The sequence below is a fragment of the Lithobates pipiens genome, unplaced genomic scaffold, assembly GCF_037356315.1.
Source record: "Lithobates pipiens isolate NorthernLeopardFrog02 unplaced genomic scaffold, aLitPip1_a1.2 Scaffold_8, whole genome shotgun sequence".
NCBI classification, from domain to species: domain Eukaryota; kingdom Metazoa; phylum Chordata; class Amphibia; order Anura; family Ranidae; genus Lithobates; species Lithobates pipiens.
The window spans coordinates 38,515,407-38,538,567 of NW_027507903.1; the positions used below are offsets into that span (position 1 = coordinate 38,515,407).

Consider the following 23,161-nt stretch of genomic DNA (forward strand, 5'->3'; position numbering starts at 1 on the left):
CCCCACTCGTCTCTATACCATAGGAGGGCGGAAGCGACGTCAAAACGTCACTTCCGCCCATACCTCTTAAAGGTATATTTTTTTTAAATGTCAGATTTTCTTTTTTTTTTTTTTTTTTTGCATTTTAGCCCAAATATGAGATCTGAGGACTTTTTGACCCCAGATCTCATATTTAAGAGGACCTGTCATGCTTTTTTCTATTACAAGGGATGTTTACATTCCTTGTAATAGGAATAAAAGTGATCCATTTTTTTTTAAAAACAGTGTAAAAATAAATAAAATCAATTAAAATAAATAAGAAAAAAAAAAAAAAATTTAAAAACACCCCGTCACGACGAGCTTGCGCACAGAAGCGAGCGCATACGTGAGTAGCGCCCGCATATGAAAACGGTGGTCAAACCACACATGTGAGGTATCGCCGCGATCGGTAGAGCGAGAGCAATAATTCTAGCCCTAGACCTCCTCTGTAACGCAAAAAATGCAACCTGTAGAATTTATTAAATGTCGCTTATGGAGATTTTTGAGGCTAAAAGTTTGACGCCATTCCACGAGCGCGCGCAATTTTGAAGCGTGACATGTTGGGTATCAATTTACTCGGCGTACCATTATCTTTCACAATATAAAAAAAATTGGGCTAATTTTACTGTTGTCTTATTTTTTTATTCAAAAAAGTGAATTTTTTAAAAAAAAAGTGCGCTTGTAAGACCGCTGCGCAAATACGGTGTGAAAAAAAGTATTTCAATGACCGCCATTTTATTCTCTAGGGTGTTAGAAAAAAACAATATAAAATGTTTGGGGGTTCTAAGTAATTTTCTAGCAAAAAAAAAAAAACCCTACGTCAAATTAACTAAAAATTTAAATCACTGCTCCCGAAAAAACGTCAGTTTTTAATACTTTATTTGCATTGATACAGTACATGTCCCCTGGGGCAGGACCCAGGTCCCAAACACTTTTTATGATAATAACTTGCATATAAGCCTTTAAAATTAGCACTTTAGATTTCTCCCATAGACTTTTACAGGGTGTTCTGCGGCTTTTCGAATTTGCTGTGAACACCCCTTAATTGTTCGCTGTTCGCCGAACAGGCAATGTTCGAGTCAAACTCATCCCTACTGGAAAGCCAAGGAACTCAACTGGAAAGTCTGGGGGTTCAGAGACCCCAGAGCTGGAAGGTTCACCATACAAGAAGCTGGAAGTAGGAGTAGAAGTTTATAGTTTCAACTGTTGAACTGTTTCGGTGATTACTACAGCGGGGTGGAAGAAGCGGGGGTTGAAACCAGCCATATTGTAATGAACTACACTAGCAGCTCCGCAGGGCGTAGTGCACTACATAATAAAATATTTACAAAAATGTGAGGAGTGCACTCACTTTTGTGAGACACTGTATATATACCATATATTTTGTATATATAGCCATTTGCATAACTTGTGTCTCCCAATGGATTGCAGCTGAACTTGTTAACATTACCTTGCCTCCATCCACCGGCGGGGGGCTTGACAAGCAGAAGGAGCTCAAGAGACTTGATGGTTGGCAGCATATATAACAAAAAACAAAATATTGATAGCAATAGAGGATGTAATTTTTATTAACAAATGTTTTAAAGGAATTATGATTCTAAGCAGCACCTAAAAAGTCAATTTTTTTTCCTTGGTTATTATTGAATTTGTAGGGATGTGGTGCAATTCATCCCTACAGCCATCCACTGCTCATTGGTTTATGTCGGAATAAAAGTGGAGGAAAAAAAAGTTAAACAGTGCCTTGAATAAGTATTCATACCCGTTGAAATTTTTCACATTTTGTCTTTGTCATTTTGCCAAAAACGTAAATGTATTTCATTGGGATTTTATATTATAGACCAGCACAAAGTGGCACACAATTGTAAAGTGGAAGGAAAATGACACATGGTTTTCCAATTTTTTTTCCAAATAAATATATGAAAAGTGTGGTGTGCATTTGTATTTAGCCCCCCTGAAAAAATACTTTGTAGAACCATCTTTCACTGCAATTACAGCTGCAAGTCTTTTGGGGATGTCTCTACCAGCTTTGCACATCTAGAGAGTGAAATATTTGCCCATTCTTCTTTGCAAAATAGCTTAAGCTCAAATTGAATGGAGAATGTCTGTGAATAGCAATTTACAAGTCTTGCCACCGATTCTCAGTTGGATTTAGGTCTGGACTTTTTACTGGGTGATTCTACCACATGAATATGCTTTGATCTAAACCATTCCATTGTAGCTCTGGTTGTTTGTTTAGGGTCATTGTCCTTCTGGAAGGTGAACCTCCGCCTCAGTCTCAAGTTTTTTGCAGACTTTTTTACAGATTTTCCTGCATTTGCCCTGTATTTGGCTCCATGCATCTTCCCATCAACTCTAACCAGTTTCCCTGTCCCTGCTGAAGAAAAGCATCCCCACAACATGATGCTGCCACCCACCACCATGTTTTACGGTGGGGATGATGTTTTTCCTTCTTCCACATGTTTGCTGTGTCCCTCACATGGCTTCTCGCAAACTGCAAACGGGACTTCTAATGGCTTTCTTTCAACAATGGCTTTCTTCTTGCCACGCTTCCATAAAGGCCAGATTTGTGGCGTGCACAACTAATAGTTGTCCTGCAGACAGATTCTCCCACCTTAGCTTTGGATCTCTGCAGCTCTTCCAGAGTTACCATTTGCTGCTAATGCTCTCCTTGCCCAGCCTGTCGGTTTAGGTGGACGGCTATGTCTTGGTAAGTTTGCAATTGTGCCATACGCTTTCCATTTTCAGATGATGGATTGAACAGTGCTCCGTGGGATGTTCAAAGCTTGGGATATTTTCTTATAACCTAAGCCTGCTTTAATCCTCGCCACAACTTTATCCCTGACCTTGTTCACTAAGTTCCTCCAACAAACCTCTGAGGGGTTCACAGAACAGATGTATTTATACTGAGATTAAATTAGACACAGGGGAACTCTACTTACTAAATAAATGACTTCTGAGGGCAATTGGTTCCACTAGACTTTAGTTAGGGTTATCAGAGTAAAGGGGATGGATAGAAAATGCATGCCACACTTTTCAGATATTTATTTGTAAAAAAAATGTGAAAACCATTTATCATTTTCCTTCCACTTCACAATGATGTGCCACTTTGTGTTGGTCTATCACATGAAATCCCAATAAAATACAGTTACGTTTTTGGTTGTAACATGACAAAATGTGGAAAATGTCAAGTGGTATGAATACTTTTTCAAGGCACTGTATGTTGTGATGACAAGAACATGCCATCATATTTATGTCTCTGCTCCCATGCAAAGGCTCCATATAATGTCTTGTGGCCCCTTGTTCCTTTTTATTCCTCCATTTTAAATTGCTCTATAGTCTCTCAACAGTTAGAGTATGCACTCCTGTCTCTGGATTGATAAAGTGGTACTTATTGTCCTTGAAGTGGTTGAATCCTTTCTTCTCCTGTTTGCTGGAGCAGTATGCCCTCCACAAATCAGAATAAAATGTGGAGCCTACTTTAGTGTTGTTGGTTATATACTATATTGTAGGAGGGTAGTCAGGGATCTGTGGGGACTTCCTGAAAATTTTCTTGACCACCCACTGTTCTTATTTAATGAAATCGTCTATTTCTATGATTAACTTCCTCCTTCCTATTTTTCTCTGAGCCTTCTCATAAAGTTCCATGACCCACGCTTGCCTCATAAAAGTCCTCCAGTCTACTGCAGTCTTCTGACATCTTCCGTTGCTTCTCATACCACGTTATGGAAGACAACTCTTCACACCAACAATAAATAAACCTCAGTGCTGTCATAAAGGGTACACTACCCTTCCTCCCATCCAGTTGCCCACTCTCATTTTTATAATGGACAAGAAGTATGGATATTATACTTCCAAGAAGCTCCACCTAGGAGCTTCTTGGAAGTATAATGTCATATCGTGACCCATGCTGCAAATTCTTCTCACTAAAAGGACTCTTTCTTGGAGGAGCCACTTGTTCTGTGTTTAGCAGGTCCTATGTTGTAATTCCTTCATGAGAAGAGCACATTAAGGCAATAGCATCACAAAAATACCCGTGTGGATAATGAAAAAAACAAAGGACAGCTTCAGTCACATAAGTGACAACAATATTTGGCCTGGTTTACTCTGGAGACCACGCTGGACTGACTGGATCAGTAGATGGTTGTGAGTGGGTGATTGTGTGGGCAAAGAAGAAGAAGAAGTCCCTTTCAGTAGGCCCTGCCCAATGGAGAATGGTGGTAATGGACCCTGTTGGGGGCTTGTGCTAATACCTTTCCAATAAGGCAGTTTTGTCATTTCAGTGAGAAGCCTTGGGTGGCATAGAAGGAACGCCTGGTGTCCAGAAAACTGCAACTTTGATGTAAGGTTCATAAGATGTTTATTAAAAGTAAAAACATGTACATCAAGCCAATGCATTTTGGGAGAGTGGACTCCCCCTTTTTCAGGGGTGCAGTTCTGCTACTGCTTACTGACATCCTGGATCATGGAGAGGATGATCCACACATAGATACTGCAGCTGTTACCCTACAGGCATTCCTTCTTGTGGATCGATGTGAGTGCACATTTAGCTGCCTAATAAAATACTGTTTTCATACTGCACTTAGTGGTGCCCCCTTCCCTCTGTCCCTTTTGGCCAGGGATGCAGGGCTGCATCCCCAAGGAAGGCTTTTACAGGTAAAAATCATGCTTAAAATATGTTAAGTGCGCAAATAATCTTAAAGCAATATATTACAGCTTACCAATCAGTAGATATAGTGACTGCATTCAGCTTCTTTTCTTAAGCTTCTTTTACCCTCTGTTTTCACCTGCTGATCTGGCCAGTAACATATCTCCTGTATTAGAGTGCCCCCACTCTGGATGAAGGAAAACAGGGGGCACCTTTGGACAGCAGCATTATTTGTCTTGGGGGAGTAGAGTAATACACACTGTATTGCAGTAATGGCTGGTATTTATTTATTTTTTGGGGGGACGGGGAGCGCCAGTGCACTCACAGACACACTCCTGTCGGTTGGATCACCCGCAACCCCCCATGGGTTGGTTGGTCGGTTGGGTCAGTCAGCTCCGCACTTGCACTTACCTCATTTATAGTGTGGGTAGCGCTTCCCCCCGGGCGACGGGAGGCGGCTTCTCCTGCGTCTCCTCCTCAGCATCACGGCGACCGCATGTCTCCTCCCTCCTCCTTCTAGGCCAAAAGGATCCCTCCTACTTTCAGCCAATCAGTATACGGGTCTTAAAACTCACTTCCTGATTGGTCGGGAGAAGAATCAGTGTGACAATAGCAAATATTAATTTGCTATTGTCACACAACTGGGTGGGTTCGGAGCGCAGTGCAGTGAAGCCTATTAGAAGCCTATTAGAGAGTCTTATGCTGCGTACAGACGATCATACATTCCGACAACAAAATCCTGGATTAATTTCTAACAGTGTGGGCTCAAACTTGTCTTGCATACACATGGTCACACATTTTTTTTTGGAAATGTCGAATGTCAAGAACGCGGTGACATACAACACGTACAATGAGCTAAGAAAAATGAAGTTCAATAGCCAGTGCGGTTCTTCTGCTCGATTCCAAACATGCATGGAATTTTGTGTGTCGGAATTGTGTACACACGATCGGGATCTACGACAAAGGATTTTGTCGTCAGAAAATTTGAGAACCAGCTCTCAAATTTTGTTTGTCGGAAATTCCGACAAAAAATGTCCGATGGAGCTTACACATTTCTGACAACTAGCTCACATCAAACATTTGTTGTTGGAAATTCCGACCGTGTGTATGCCACATTAGGCTCTAATCACATGCTTAAAAAAAAATATAATAACCCATTGTAATCCATGCGTTCGGCACCCCACCACATGTAGATTAGGGGGCCAGATGTGTTGTAGAATCTCATATTAGCCAATGTATTTCATATTATACACATTGATTTACATATGTTTAATCGATAATATAATTATTGTTATTATTATTATATAGTAGTGGTCTTATCAATACTATTGTTAAATAGTAAAACAATAATTATTAATCTTTATTAATGTATAAATATAGAGAAAGTTTTAAATTAAAACTCTGTAAGGGGACCGGACCACTGGTCAATTGACTGGTCCCTATCAGGTGACGGGTTCCCAAAAATTGGCAGAAAAGAGCCATTCTGGTTCAAGGTGAGAACAATTCACAATTGTTTCAATTTGGTTAGGGAATAAGAATACCTATATCTAATATTCTTGCATTGTAAGAAACTGTATAAATTAGACATGTATGTTGTAATACTTTGAACATAGATCTGTATGTTACCAGCTGTTAATAAACCTGCATTGCTGAAATTCTGCCTGGTTCGATACTGTACAATTCTACTTCAGATGCATGGATGGGGGGGGGGGCCTGGCCATTACGGGCTTCCACTGCTATATTGTTAAAAGAATTGGGACACCTGCCTTTACACACACATGAACTTTAATTGCACCCCAGTCTTAGTCCGTAGGGTTCAATATTAAGTTGTCCCAGTACCCTTTGCAGCTATAATAGCTTCAACTCTGCTAGGAAGGCTGTCCACAAGGTTTAGGAGTGTGTCTATGGGAATATTTGACCATTCTTTCAGAAGCGCATTTGTGAGGTCAAGCACTGATGGGGACGAAAAGGCCTGGCTCACAGTCTTTGCACTAATTCATCCCAAAGTTGTTCTACAGGGTTGAATTGAATTCTGACGCTTAAGAGTTCCCTTCACCAAGCCCAACCCCTGAAATACAACCCCACACCATAATCTCCCCTCCACCAAATGATTTAGAACAGTGCACAAACAAGGTCCATAAAGACATGGGGAGGAGGAACTTGACTGGCCTGCACAGAGTCCTTACCTCAACCCGATAGAACACCTTTGGGATGAATTCGAGCGGAGACTGCGAGCCAAGCCTTCTGGTCCAACATCAGTGCCTGACCTCACAAATGTGCTTCTGGAAGAATGGTCAAACATTCCCATAGACGCACTCCTAAACCTTGTGGACAGTCTCCCAGAAGAGTTGAAGCTGTTATAGCTGCAAAGGGTGGGCCAACTCAATATTGAACCCTACGGACTAAGACTGGGATGCCATTAAAGTTCATGGATGTATAAAGGCAGGTGTCCCAACACTTTTGACAATATAGTGTATGTATTAGTAGATTTGTATATAAAAATTGGAGTATACTGGGGCAGCAGGATTTTCATGATACAGTCAAAGGACATTGACAAATTTGATAGTGATAAAGACACATTTTTATTACTAATCCAGGTAACTGCACCCACTTCCGGGCTAGCTCTCTGCGGAAAGGGGCGTACATTACGCCCCTTTCCGCAAGTGCCCGCCCCCTTCCGCAAGTGCTCCGCTGCCTGCTGGGAAACACACAGATCCCAGAGGCAGCGGGGACCGTCCTCATTGCGCAGCGAGGCTTGCGCATGCACAGTAGGGAACCGGGAAATGAAGCCGAAAGGCTCCATTTCCTGATTCCCATACCCAAGATGGCGGCGGCAGCACTCCAGTGTCGATCTAGAGATCGGCTTCGGGTGCCGACATCGCGGGCGCGCTGGACAGGTAAGTGTCACTATTTTAAAAGTCAGCAGCTGCAGTATTTGTAGCTGCTGACTTAAAAAAAAAAAAAAAAACGCGGAGTCCCGGCGGACTCCCGCTTTAAATGACTCAGATCATCAAACTTAATTTGTTATTACACAAAGATAACCTGAGTAAATACAAAATGCAGTTTTTAAATGGTTTCATTTATGAAGGCAAAAAAGCTGTCCAAACCTGCCTTGCTTTATGTGAAAAAATAATTGCCCCTAAACTTAATAACTGGTTGTGCCACCCTTGGCGGTCACACCTGCAATCAAGCATTTGTGATAACTGGCAATGAGTCTTTTACATTGCTGTGGAGCAATTTTGTCCCACTCTTCTTTGCAGAATTATTTTTAATTCAGCCTCATTGGAGGGTTTTCCAGCATGAATAGCCTGTGTAAGGTCATGATACAGCATTTCAATTGGATTTAAATCTGGCCTTTGACTAGGCCATTCCAAAACCAAAATTTTGCTGTGTTTGAACCATTTGGTGGTGGACTTGCTGTTGGGTTTCCAATCATTGTCCTGCTGCTACAACCCAAGTGCATTTGAGCTTGAGGTCACAAACTGATGGCTGGACATTCTCTTTTAGGATTTTCTGGTAGAGCTCATGCCACGTACACGCGACTGGACTTTCCTCCAGAATAAACTCTGATGGTCTATCCGACGGAGTTCCGTTGAAATGGACTTGCCTACACACAATCACACCTAAGTCCATTCGTTTAGAACACAATGACATATGACGGGACTAGAAAAGGAAGTTTAGACATAGCAATAGCTGCCCTTGGGTCGTATTTGGTCTGTCGGAATAGCATACAGACAAATGGTTTTCCTGATATGAATTAATTCCGTCTGAAAGATTTAAAACATGTTCTATTTCTAGGTCCGTCAGAATTTTTGAAAAAAAAAGTCAGATGAAGCCCACACACGATCTCGAATATCCGATGAAATGATTCTGTCTGACCTTTTCTGACAGAAAGTCTGGTTGTGTGTACGCAGCATTAGAATTCATGGTTCCATCAATTATGGTAAGTCATCCAGGTCCTGAAGCTGCAAAGCAGCCCCAGGACATCACGCTACCACCAGCATATCTGACTGTTAGTATGATGTTCTTGTTATGAAATGCTGTATTAGTTTTATGCCAGATGTAGCGGGATGTACACCTTCCAAAAAGTTACATTTTTGTCTCATCAGTCCACAGAATATTTGTATAAAAGTCTTAGGGATAATCAAGATGTTTGTTTTTTGGTAAAAGTTAGATGAGCCTTTGTGTTTTTTTGGTCAGCAGTGGCTTTGGCCTTGGAACTTTCCCATGGATGTCATTTTTGCCCAGTTTCTTATTGTAGAATCATGAACACTGATCTTACCTGAGGCAAGTGAGGCCTGCAGTTTTTTAGATGTTGTTCTGGGTTGTTTTATGACCTCCTGGATGAGTTGTTGTTATGCTGTTGGAGTAATTTTTGTAGGCTGGCCAATCCTGGGAAGGTTCACCACTGTTCCAAGTTTGTGGATAATGGCTTTCCCCATGGTTCACTGACATTCCAAAGCCTTAGACCAATACATGTTTGTTTCCAATCCGTTATTGAATTTTTTAGATTGTGGCATGATGTGTGTTTTTTTGTGATCTGTTAGCATGATTCACTTTGTCAGACAGCTTCTATTTATGTAATTTCTTGATTCAACAGGTCTGACAGTAATCAGGGCCAGGCAGGTTTGAACAGCTTTTTCCCTTAAAGTGGTTGTATACTCGATTTTTAAACTTTTACCTACAGGAAAGCCTATAATAAGGTAAGATGTCGGGGCCTCGTTCTAAGGTAAGTATTTCATAATGAGCTAGTATGCGGTGCATACTAGCTCATTATGCTTTTTGCTTTGCAGGTTTAAAAAAAAAAAAAAGGCGGGTTTACTACCGCTTTAATAAATGAAATAATAATTTAAAAACTGCATCTTGGATTCACTTGGGTTATCTTTGTGTAATATTAAAATTTTTTGATGATCTAAATCATTTTAAGAATAAGTTCACCTTTGTTCACTTTTTTCTCTAAATTCTAACATAGCATTCAGATATATATATATATATATATATATATATATATATATATATATATATATATTTTTTTTTTTTTTTTTTGCAAAAATATCAAAGCTTTCCATAAAATCTACAGACACTTACCTTACTGTCCTTAATCCATATTTCCAAACGTATCCATTGCTTCTGTGTGTCTTCCTTACAGACTCTAGGTCATGACACAGGAAGGAGTTGACCAGCTGACCTCATTAGCACACATCCTGCATCATCCCCCCCTCCCACTCCCAGCTGCAGGCTTTTTTTTTTATGAGATGCAATCTATCAGTGATCACTCTTCTCAATAAATACACAATATACAATCAGATTGCATAGTGTATGGCCATCTTTATACAAGTACATAAGGGGGAGTGGGCAGAAACACTCAGCTGTCAAGCATTAACATTTGTGATGTGGCAAATTATAAAATCTCAAAATGCAGCGCACATTCTCTTCTTCTTTTAGAGGATAAAAATGAAGCTGCTTTACTGCTGATACTGATGGAGTTTTGCCAAACACATTTTCAAAGGCTTTTTTTTTCTGGTGATATCTAGAATAATATTATTATGCTTGTTATTTACTTATTTTTTTTTAGCAAGTTACCACAACACCATTATCCCGTCGTTTTTTAGATCAAAGATACAACTATGTTGGTCTCCCTTGTTAAATTTACCTTGTATTTTTTTAAATATAGCTGCCTACTCCCAAACTGTCATTTGTAAAAAAAAAAAAAGTAAAACACATAGCCAAGTATTATTCTACAGATTAGAGATGTTATCTGCCATCCAAATATAAAGCACTTAACCAAAAAGTGCATTCTATGCATACAAAAATATAGAAAACATAACAAATAAAATCATTATTCCAAACTAAAAAAAAAAAAGAAGGAAATTAGTAATTGGTGAAGGGCCGAAAATCCCCAGTCCAGCTGCCTTGTTGGGGGTCTTGTGGCTGGTAATGCCACTCTACGCCATGCTGCTGTGGTGGGTGGGTGGCTGTGGTGGAGTTGGGACCTCAAAATCAGAAATGTGTGTTTTTTCAAATTTGCCCCCCCCCCCCTTGTTGAGGAGCTGCAGGGTGAGTTCCTCACACCTTCTCCTTTGTTCACCATCCATCTACCTTAATTTGTTTGCCATCAGACACCCAAATGCCTCAGCCACTTCTGGGTCTGTCCATATGGCAGTAGTGGCCTGGCTGAGGAAGGCAACTGTGACCTCGTCCAGACTTCTGCTCTTCCTGGCCCTTTTAGCAGGAGAGCATAGGGGAGGGATCTGGGACTCCGTCTAGCTGCTGGCCATGGGCTTCTCCTGACAGACACTTTCCTGTGTATGAAAATGGGACATAATTAGAATCTTTTTTAAAGTTTAGTCGTCAATCACACACAATTTTGATCTCCTCACTGTTGCAAATTTAATGTGGACAAATAGAAAAGGCTGTCATTCTGACCCCAGCATTTTTTATTCTTGTACAAATCACTTTTGGTCACTACTGTCTATTGATATGGAAACCACTTTGTTAAGGCAGAAATAGTTTAACAATAACATCTAGTTATTGTATTTTTGGATACAAATATGTTCAACAATGCTATTCCTGGGTCAAGCTGGGCTCCTCCACATCTTGGTAGACAGCGATGGCCTGGGTTCTGTCTGGTCCGACAAAAACCGCAGGCTGTTGTAATACCACAGCCTGGGAACATATATGTCATCTGCAAATACTCCAGATCTCTGTGAGTCCATCACCCTGTTGAGCTCCCTTTTAAAAGTACTATTCGGGCTTGATATTTTAGTCTTGACATAGTTGATGTCTGCACTGGGGTACACTGGCTTTACCAACTCAAGCAGTTTCTCCAACACTGCCCTCTTCAAGATTTTATTTGAGTAGTCTCGACTCATGACCTTCCAGAGACAGGGCAGCTCATGGTACCGATCAATGAATTGGGCCAAAAAATAAGGTGCTGTAAATTTATCCATCATGATAAATGATATATTGCCTGCAAGATAGAATACAAGACAAAACACAATGTCTGGCTCAACTCATAAGCTGGTCCCAATCTAGGCCTCAATCTAAGCAGTATATGCCACTAACTACCTATGCCCTAATTTCCAATTGTTCCTTCGTTTCCTGGCTCCTTTCATGTGTTGGCAATGGTGATCGTTCATCCTCCACTCCAAGATCATTCCTACAGCCATTCCATCGACCATGTGTTATGGCTTTATATACACTATGCATGCGCGAAACTCCGCTCTCAGTGTGTCTTAACGCTGGGGCATGGTCTTCTGCATGTGACACACACGGCGGAACATTAGGGAGGGACAACATGTTGTATTTGACGGATTCCAGGCAGCCCCGCAGTGGTGTAGCTCATAGGAGGCACAAAGCAACCCCTATGAGCAAGGATGCAATGGTGGGGATGGTGCGCATCCTAGAGAAGCACGACTATGACTGCAAGCTGCACAATTACGAAAGGCCCACAGCTGAAAGGACAGCATTTTGGAGAAGGTCATCATGTTTTGCAGGGCGATTTTTCGGTGCACCGAACAAAGGACCAAATCAGAAAACGATAGTCTGCTCTCAAACACTGTGAGCAAGACCAGATGGAGTCCATACATAAGATCATCAAAAAAAGTAAGCAATATTTGTATTTAACCAATATGGATATGTGTAAATTAGCTGTCTGTATATGCGCTTTCTCCAAGAGGCTTGATAGAATTATATATAATGTTTTCTATAATCTTTGTTTGAATTGTTATTTTGGACATTTCTTTATTTTTGGACCTATTTTTTTTCTCTTCTTTCAACAAGGAGGCACCAAAAAATGAGGTAACAGCCAAGCCACCAGAAGGGGTGAAGGGAGGCTACCTTTGCCCCTCAATAGGTGTAAAGAACACTTTCTGGTTGTTGCCTGGCTCATCAGTGCCTATTAATGCAGCCTTGACAGTGTATACATAGCTAAAGAAGAAGCCCGGGGATCACAGTCATGCCTGCTAGAATGATCATCATATATCCCCTATCCTATAGGAGACAAGAGGGGTGGGGGGCAACTGCAGGACTTTTTCAATGTTGTTACTTGTCCAGTGTTTGCCCTCTGTAAAATGACATCACCTTCCCTTTTCTATGCATTTTTCACTTAAAAAAAAAACACAGTGCAGCATGGTGGCATCCACTAGTCAAGAGCAAACATTGTCATCAGACCAAGTGCAAGGTTGGTCAACTAATGTAGCAAAATGGATAGTAGAAACAGATAGGGCTAGGGTTGGCTTAATGAATGGTGTATTGTTTCTTTTTAGAGGAAAGTGAGTGTGGTCATCTCACCCAGGATGTTGGTTAGGAGGCATGGGATCTGACTCCTGGACCCAGCACAGACCTGTCCAATGTGGACATCAGGTCCCCTGGTGCAAGTCACACTGAGGTCCAAATCGACCCCGAAGACGAAGAAAGTATTCGGGAGCCTCTGTTTTACGCAAGTAAGTATTCTTGGAATCTGGCTTCAAATGTGTCTACACATCGAGTGTTTAGCTGAACAAACGAAACACCCACTCCACACATTAGCAAAGCATGTAGTCCCTTAACATTAGCATGGAGAAGGTTAAGGTGGAAGGAGCTGTCATTTTTGCTAGGTACCTGAGTTTTGGAGACTCAGGCACCAGGGCCAAGATTACTGAGTTGTTGCAGTGTGTACATTCCTAGTAGTGTAGGTGTCTAAAGGGCAAGCAGGTTGCAAGCAACAATAGACTGGGTAGGTAAGTATTTCCTGAATTTGACTAGTAACCTGACCATAACTCACTATGTAGGGCCACAGCCACTTGACCATCATTCCCTTAATCCTTTTTTGTCTTCTTACTGGGTCATGATCTTCCAAGATCCTCAATTGGCCGAATGAGTGCAGATATGTTGCTTTGTTTGAAGTATCTGGAGCAAATAAAGGAGGCTGCCACTGCTTTACAGCGAAAAATATGAGATTTTGTAGACATGCTTGCCAAATTCTAATTGCCTGTTCAGAAGTTTCTTGTTCCACTTGTTGGCTCCTGTTTGCACTTTTAATATTTAACATTTTTTTCTGACTTTTAAATGAGAAAGTTTAGTGGCCAACTTAGTGTTTCTCCACTCCACATCTTTAGGTGCACCACCAGGTCCGGTTTTATGTATTTTCCTCAGTCTAAAAACTACTGTGTGAATTACTAACACTGAAAATCTTGAGAAGGAGAGTTGGGAAACACTGCCCTAAGTAATGTGAATTGGAATCTTTCTGTGTCCTTATTTTGTTTCGTTATCGTTTGACCGATACATTAAAGAAAATATCAATCCGTATGGATTGAGGATCCAAATTTTTCCCAATTTGGAACAAATTAGTGACGAGTGTAAAAAGGAGTGGGAAAGCAATTTACAGGACTGCTCACGGACCATGATGACCATATTGATCAAAGAGTATACTAAACAAATAGCTCTTATTGATCGGGAAATTATTATTTTGGAGAAATATAAAATAAATCCCACTATTGTTACAGTGTGGGTTCAGTCACTGTCTCTCTGCTTTCCCTTTCTCCCCTCCGTTCCCTCCTCTCATCCTTTGTCCCGGCCCTCTCCCTACCCTTCGTTCCCCTCTCTCCCAGGATCGTAACCGAATTATTATTAATCTATACCATAGCATGAAGCAGTGAAACAATAATGATGGTATTTATTATTCCGACAATACTATGTATCACTAGCGATAGCTATATTGTATTATTGATGTACTGTCACTGTATGTAATTCCCCTTGGGCGTTTATGGATCTGTTGTTCTGATTGGGGTTGGACCTTGTCGGGGGTTTCGCTGGCTTCCCGGCACGGGGAGGGGACGTTGGAGCACTTTTTTATTGCTTCCCGTCCCCGATCTCCCTAGGCTAGGTTGGGCTGGGGGTGGTAAATCCCGTGCCGGCGGCATTCCCTGATCGCCGCCGGACGTCGCGGTCTGCGCAGTGCGCCTGCGCGGGCTCTCCCCAGGTCCTATGGGGGGTTTTGCACTGCGCAGGCACGCGCTTATCATCGCGACGTCACGCGGGTTGCATCGGAGGCGACGGGAATTCCGGGGCATTATGTGCCTTCCGGAACGCCGAGGAATTGACAGGAGCCATAAATATGGCTCTGATGGTTGAGAGCAGCAGATGGGTGGAGAGCTGACACACCCATAAATAGGAGGAGAATCCCACCTGTATCTAATCTAACAAACAAGTAAGTGCTATAAATAAGGTGTATTAGCCAGGACCTTTTCATTTGAGTCCTGGAACACCACTCAACAGATCATTCAAACAGGTATGGAGTATGCTGAAGAGAGATCTCTTTTCGCTGCATCTTTTTATTGATACAATATGAAGTTTGGTAACTTTATCACTTTTGATTTAGCTTTAGGGCCGTTGAGGCACTGGGGGCTTTTCGCTATTCGTTTTAAGGGGCTATTTACTTATCTGCAGACTACAATATAAGTGCGGCAGATACAATACACAGGTAATACATTTTTATTCACTGACGCTCTTAATATATTTTTTTTATCACTATTCATATTATCACTTTTTTAGGCATCACCACATGTTTATGGGGTCATTGATTCAATACACACATTTATGGGGGGGGGGGGGGGGGTTATTTCTTTTCTTTCACACAGTCACACATTTTTGGTTTTATTTGCATCACTAGTTTATTATTATTATTATTGTCATTTTTGAACTACATTCACATTATTTAGCATAATGCCGATTGTCACACTATGGAATATCACACCTGTTTATTATTTGTTTAAACATTACTTGGGAAACAAAGTGGCATTCCCTCTCATTTCACTATTCCCACTTATCTATGCTTTTGTAGATTAACACAATATACGCAATACTCCAGTCAAACAACTAGTTTTAACCCTTTCATGACTAAGCCTATTTTTGGAATTTGGTGTTTACAAGTTAAAATCCATATTTTTTGCTAGAAAATTACTTGGAACCCCCAAACATTATATATATTTTTTTAGCAGAGGCTCTAGAGAATAAAACGACGATTGTTGCAATATTTTATGTCACACGGTATTTGCGCAGTGGTGTTTTAAACGCAACTTTTTGGGAAAAGGGACACTTTCATGAATAAAAAAAAAAAAAACAGTAAAATTAGCCCAATTTTTTTGCGTAATGTGAAAGATAATGTTACGCCGAGTAAATAGATACCAAACATGTCACACTTTATAATTGCGCGCACTTGTAGATTGACGACAAAGTACGGTACCTAAAAATCTCAATAGGCGACGCTTTAAAAAATTTTTACGGTTACCAGGTTAGCGTTACAGAGGAGGTCCACTGCTAGAATTATTGCTCTCGCTCTGACGATCGCGGCGATACCTCACATGTGTGATTTGAACACCGTTTACATACGCGGGCGCGACTTCCGTATGCGTTTTCTTTGCTTCGCGAGCTCGCGGGGACGGCGGGCGCTTTGAAAATTTTTATTTATTTTTTTATTTATTTTATTTATTTTAAAACGACTAAATTGTTTTAAAAAAAAAAAAAATATTTGATCACTTTTATTGCTGTCACAAGGAATGTAAACATCCCTTGTGACAGTAATAGGCGGTGACAGGTACTCTTTATGGAGGGATCGGGGGTCTAAAAGACCCCCCACCCCTCCTTTACACTTCAATGTATTCAGATCGCCGAAAACGGCGATTCTGAATACCGGATATTTTTTAAAACCGGCGCCATTGGCAGCCGAGTAAACGGGAAGTGACGTCATGACGTCGCTTCCGTGTTTACGATGAGGAGACTGGAACGAAGCCGATTACGGCTTCGTTCCAGTTCCTCCGCAGCAGCCGGAGGCGTCGGACCACTGATCGGTGCTCCCGATCGAGCGGGAGCACCGGTAACAGCGGCGAGAGGCGGCGGGAGGGGGGGACGTCCCCTCCCGCTCCTCCGGCATAACAGCCGAGCGGCTTTTAGCCGCATCGGTTGTTATGGCTGGAAAGCCAATCGCCCGCTGTAAAAAACGGTACCGGGATGATGCCTGCAGGTGCGGGCATCATCCCGGTATACCCCCCGGAAGCCGAGTACGCAGATCTGCGTACGCTCGGCGGGAAGGGGATAATATACATTTTTTGTGATGTATCTGCTCCATATCATATCATATTGTATTTCATTATTTTTAGGTGTGGCCACCTTGGGTGTGCCAAGAACCTCCTCCTCTGTTCCTCTGATCACCCTGGGGAAACTCCAGACACTGTCAATTCTTGTAAGCTAGCGTTTGATGCCCCCGTGAAGTCGTGTTCCGCCTTTTTTCTCCCCTTCTTTTGTCCCCCCTCCCCCCCTGTGTCCATCTTGGTGGGTGGTTGAGGTGGGTCAAAATAGTGGGGCAGCGGATCCAGGATGACCCTTTGAGGGAAGGCACTGTTCCGTTTTTCAGATTTTATTAGAAGTCTCTGGTTGAAAAGCATTGGTTCGGTGGAACTGGTAAATATTATCGAAATAAGTTTTGATATTACATAAATTTTTCGGTTAAAACCTATTATATTGAAAGTCTTTTTTTCTTTGATTACCTGCAGAATATACAATATAACTACTCCTTTCGCCAGGGCTTTGTTGCTTTTTACCCCCTGAAGAAGACCCTGACTCCCTGAAGGTCGAAATGCATTGGGGCAGCCCGGGTGCTATTTTGCAACTTTTGAAAAAGTGCTGTACTTGTAAATTGTTCCTGTAACCTATTTTGTATTAAATGTTGCATATACTGTTTATCCACTGATATGCTATAATATTATATACCAGAGCCTGGTATTTTTAAATCTATGATGGCAAATAAGCCGTTGAATCAATAAAATAAATATAACTTTTCACGGATTTATCTCTGCTTCTTGTTGCTGCCTGAAAACCCCAAGGGGAACTCTTCTTTTTTTTTTTTTATTCTCTCTGGGATCTGACTCCTGGACCCAGCACAGACCTGTCCAATGTGGACATCAGGTCCCCTGGTGCAAGTCACACTGAGGTCCAAATCGACCCCGAAGACGAAGAAAGTATTCGGGAGCCTCTGTTTTACGCAAGTAAGTATTCTTGGAATCTGGCTTCAAATGTGTCTACACGTCGAGTGTTTAGCTGAACAAACGAAACACCCACTCCACACATTAGCAAAGCATGTAGTCACTTAACATTAGCATGGAGAAGGAAGAGGTGGAAGGAGCTGTCATTTTTGCTAGGTACCCGAGTTTTGGAGACTCAGGCACCAGGGCCAAGATTACTGAGTTGTTGCAGTGTGTACATTCCTAGTAGTGTAAGTGTCTAAAGGGCAAGCAGGTTGCAAGCAACAATAGACTGGGTGGGTAAGTATTTCCTGAATTTGACTAGTAACCTGACCATAACTCCCTATGTAGGGCCACAGCCACTTGACCATCATTCCCTTAATCCTTTTTTGTCTTCTTACTGGGTCATGATCTTCCAAGATCCTCAATTGGCCGAATGAGTGCAGATATGTTGCTTTGTTTGAAGTATCTGGAGCAAATAAAGGAGGCTGCCACTGCTTTACAGCGAAAAATATGAGATTTTGTAGACATGCTTGCCAAATTCTAATTGCCTGTTCAGAAGTTTCTTGTTCCACTTGTTGGCTCCTGTTTGCACTTTTAATATTTAACATTTTTTTTCTGACTTTTAAATGAGAAAGTTTAGTGGCCAACTTAGTGTTTCTCCACTCCACATCTTTAGGTGCACCACCAGGTCCGGTTTTATGTATTTTCCTCAGTCTAAAAACGACTGTGTGAATTACTAACACTGAAAATAACAATATCACCTGTGCAAAATTCAACAAATATAGAAAACATGACCTGGGTTTGCATCTTGAGAAGGAGAGTTGGGAAACACTGCCCTAAGTAATGTGAATTGGAATCTTTCTGTGTCCTTATTTCCCTCATGATCCCATGCCTAAAATGTGTGTATTTCCATACATATAGTTTACCAAAAGCCACAAAACACAGTGTGTTAACATGCGCTATCTACCATCACTGGGTGTCAATGGATGCATTTTGGCGGTGCAACCCCTTCCTCATAACTATAAAAGCTCAGAGGAAGGGGTTGCACCCCCGAAACACATCCATTGATACCCGGTGATGGGAGCTAGCACATGTTGACACATTGGGGGTTATTTACTAAAGGCAAATCCACTTTGCACTACAAGTGCAAAGTGCACTTGAAATTGCACTGAAAGGGCACTTGGAAGTGCAATCGCTGTAAATCTGAGGGGTAGATCTGAAATGAGGGGAAGCTCTGTTGATTTTATTATCCAATCATGTGCAAGCTAAAAGGCTGTTTTTATTTTTCCTTGCATGTCCCCCTCAGATCTACAGCGACTGCACTTCCAAGTGCAATTTCAAGTGCACTTGTAGTTTACACTTGTAGTGCAAAGTGGATTTGCCTTTAGTAAATAACCCCCAGTGTGTGTTTTGTGGATTTAGTAAAACATTTGATTGTAACTACACACATTTGTTCAATGGAATCATAAGGATAATTTAATTGTTATGCCTCTACGTGTATGTGGCTTAAAATTTTGGCTTTTAACCACTTGGGTACCGCGCTATTGCAAAATGACGGCAATAGCGCGGACCCACATTTCTGGGACTACGTCTATTGACGTAGTCCCGGTTACGAGCGGCCTGCGCGCCCCCTGAGGGGCGCGCGCGGCGCGCTCTGTGATCGGCGAGTCCGTGAGACTCGCCTGATCACCGATCCGTGTAAGGGGTCGATCCCGACCCCTTATCACGTGATCAGCTGTCAGCCAATGACAGCTGATCATGTGATAAAACGGAGCTGGTAATCGGCTAGTATTCCTCCTCGCGCTGACAGCGCGAGGAGAAAAAAAAAAAGCCGATCGCCGGCGGCCGTGTTCGGGACATCAGTCCCGATCACGGCCAGCAATTTAAACGGACACCTGCCCCCTGCCAGTGCCCACCTGCCACCCGCAGTGCCATCCTGAAATAAAGTAAGTGCCCCCCTGTCAGTGCCACCCAGCAGTGCCCATAGTGCCCACAGTGCCACCCAGCAGTGCCCACAGTGCCACCCAGCAGTGCCCACAGTGCCACCCAGCAGTGCCACCCACAGTGCCACCCAAAATCTGCCTCAAAGGTGCTGCACCCCAGTGCCGCCCATCAGTGCCCAGCAGTGCCGCCCATCAGTGCCCAGCAGTGCCGCCCATCAGTGCCCAGCAGTGCCACCTATCAGAGCCACCTATCAGTGCCACCTATCAGTGCCCATCAGTCCCATCTATCTGTGGTACCTATCAGTGCCCATCCGTGCCACCCATCCGTGCCACTTATCCGTGCCACCCATCCGTGCCATCTTATCTGTGCCCATCTTTGCCCATCAGTGCCGCCTTATCTGTGCCCATCGGTGCCGCCTTATCTGTGCCTATTAGTGCCGCCTTAACTATGCCTATCAGTGCCCACCAGTGCAGCCCATCAGTGCCCACCAATGCAGCCCATCAGTGCCCACCAATGCAGCCCATCAGTGCCCACCAATGCAGCCTATCAGTGCCGCCTAATCAGCGCACTTCAATGAAGGAGAAAAATGACCCGTTTGCAAAATTTTATAACAAACTATTAAAACATGATTTTTTTTTTTTTTTTTGCATCTTTTTTTGTTTGTTTAGCAAAAAATAAAACTCTGAGCTGTAACTAAATACCACCAAAAGAAAGCTCTATTTGTGGGAAAAAAATGATAAAAATTTCATTTGGGTACAGTGTTGTATGACCGCGCAATTGTCATTCAAAGTGCATCAGCGCTGAAAGCTGAAAATTGGTCTGGGACTGAGGGGGGTTTAAGTGCCCAGTAAGCAAGTGGTTAAAGGGGTGGGATCACCCCATATGAGGAAAGCAATATCCACACAGTCTTGGGATACTAATATCTCATTTGGCCTTCATTTTACCAAAAATCTAACTTTGTAAGTTCTTGAGTTCGGGATGTGTATCTAATGTTTTTGAACATGCCTGTTTAGCCACGAATAAGGGGAAATAATGCAAAACATACATGTTATACACCAAGATGTTGGTTTGTTTTAAAACCTTAAAATACACATGTGAATGAGCTTGGAGTATTTTTTTTTTTTACTAAACAATGTGTGGCTTATTATTTCAAAGCTCAATCCCAGTATATTTGTTAAGTTGTTGTTACAGTGACAATGTGCTCTAAAATGTGGCAAACTCCTGCAATTTTTAGTCCTCCCAAAAATTATAAGAGTTGAAAAGCCATAATGTTTTTGAACTTCATGCATTAGATCCATTAAGAAAAAAAACCATTGTGTGTGTAGCAGACCCACAGCATACCATAATAGTTAGCTGAAGAAGATATTGTCACCAGGTACGTTAATAATAAGGTACATTTGCACTATTGGAGAAAGTGGCCAAAATAAAGCCCATTTGTAAACATATTAGACAGATCAGAAACACTGACAACAGTAGTTCAAATGAAATCTGAGTTTATGATCTCAAAACTAAATTAGGCACACTATATTATATATACTATATTAGCTACAATTTGCTGCCAAGCCACTACCCACAAAATAATCTAGTTATTTCTGCCGTACATCTCTGGCAATTTGCAAGGGCAATCCAGCATGAGCATTTTCAAGAGCTGTCAGCATGCCCACAGACAGATGCAGCCTATTTAGCTGGACCTGCCACTGCATTTCCAGCTTGGCAGTGAGGCAAGGTAGCTAGTCACATTCCTCCTTTAAGTAATTATGTCAAATACAACAGCACAGGACCACATGGTTGATGTGGTCTTGTGGAGTGCCAGGTTGATTGGAGTCAAAAACAGCCTGAAACGTCTCGATAGGATGCCAAAAGTATTTTCAACCACCCTTCTGGCATGAGAGAGGCTGTAATTGAAGATTCTCTGCTCTGGGGTGAGGTTCCTTATAGGAAACAGCTTTATCAGAGGTTCCCCCAGAGCAAAGGCTTCATCTGCAACGAAAACAAAATCAAGACCTTCAACATTCTTCTCAGCAGTTGACAAGTTTAAGGTGCCATTCTGAAGCCGCTTGTAGTGCATAATCACTCCTCCATCAGAGTTGCGGCCGTTCTTCCCAACATCCAGATACAAAAACTCATAGTTGGTAGACACTACAGCTAGCATGACTATGCTGTAAAAGCCCTTATAATTAAAATAATTTGAGCCAGAGTTGCATGGTGAGACAATCCGGACATGCTTGCCATAAATAGCGCCACCACAGTTGGGAAAATCCCACTGATGGTGGAACTGGGCTGTGACGTCCTGCCATTGCTGTGGGTTGGAAGAAAACTGTGGATTAAAAAAAAAAAAATTACTACTTCTGCACATAACATTTCAAGCAGATTTGACACAAGCATGCTTAGCCAACATAAGGAGAAAACTTAAATGAGTATTTAAATACAAAAGGGTAAGGTCAGCTTATCTGATTCATCTCTCCGTCTGGTGGCCCGTTAGCAAAATTTTAGGGTGGGGGGAGGAAATAGGTAGATGTTTGTATAGGTAACCCTCTCCATTTCCGTGAGAGCTGTTTGCACAAATAATCAGTGATGCTTTAGCCAGCTCCTTCTTACTTATATTATTGGCAGCCCAGTGGACAGATAAGAAGTGTCATAATCTAAAAATATGGATCCACACTGTCCAAATTGCAGCACGTTTTGACATTGTGAAAATACCTATCAATATAATAGGAGAGAAAAACTGTCTACGTTACAATTTGTAGGTAATCAGGCGGGCCCTTGCACTGCATGGTTGGGTGACTTTAGACAGAAATTTAAACACAAAAGAGGGATAGTGTGTATGGGTTTGGCAAAGTCAGCAGATAGAGTATTTGTATCTGTTGACTTTGCATTTTTGGGGGGTTCCAAATAAGTTTGTGCCCCAAAAAATGGTCTCTTGCACTCTGCCTGAATTTGAGGACAACAGTAACATTTGTACACATTTTAGGGGTTGTTTAGGGTAAGCCCCAAAATTTAGCTGACAAAAAACACTGTGAAGTTACTAGGCTAGTTGTGTATGGGCCAGGATAGCACGCTGGGGAGGTTTATTAAGGAAAATATGCATGTAGGCCAACAAAGGAGCAGGAAAAGTTTACAGCATGCCTGAGGACAAAGAGGACACTCACAGCATATTACAATTTTGATAATTATGCAATCAACAAATTAACCACTTGCCGACAGGCTTACGCCAATATACGTTGGCAGAATAACAAATACAGGCATATTAACATAACTGTACATTGACCTTTAAGAATTGGTTTGTGGGGGTATGCGCGCCCACCCAAGTTCAGTGAGTGTGATCACCGCCATTACTAGTAAAAAAAAGTTTGTGCAAACCAATCAATAAACGCTTATTGCAATTTTTTTAACCAAAAATAGGTAGAAGAATACATATCGGACCTTTTGGGGATATTTATTATAGCAAAAAGTAAAAAATAATATGTTTTTTTCCAAATTGTCGCTATTTTTTTGTTTATAGCGCAAAAAATAAAAAACACAGAGGTGTTCAAATACCACCAAAAGAAAGCTC

The 23,161-nt window shown here is 41.8% G+C and overlaps 1 long non-coding RNA gene across 1 annotated transcript; it reads left to right on the forward strand.

Moving 5' to 3' along the window:
* Positions 1-16,799: 16,799 nt before the first annotated feature.
* On the forward strand, positions 16,800-17,407 carry LOC143961011 (uncharacterized). The gene is made up of 2 exons (XR_013270396.1): positions 16,800-17,101; positions 17,194-17,407. It is a non-coding gene; the product is annotated as an uncharacterized LOC143961011 (long non-coding RNA).
* The last annotated feature ends 5,754 nt before the right edge of the window (positions 17,408-23,161 follow it).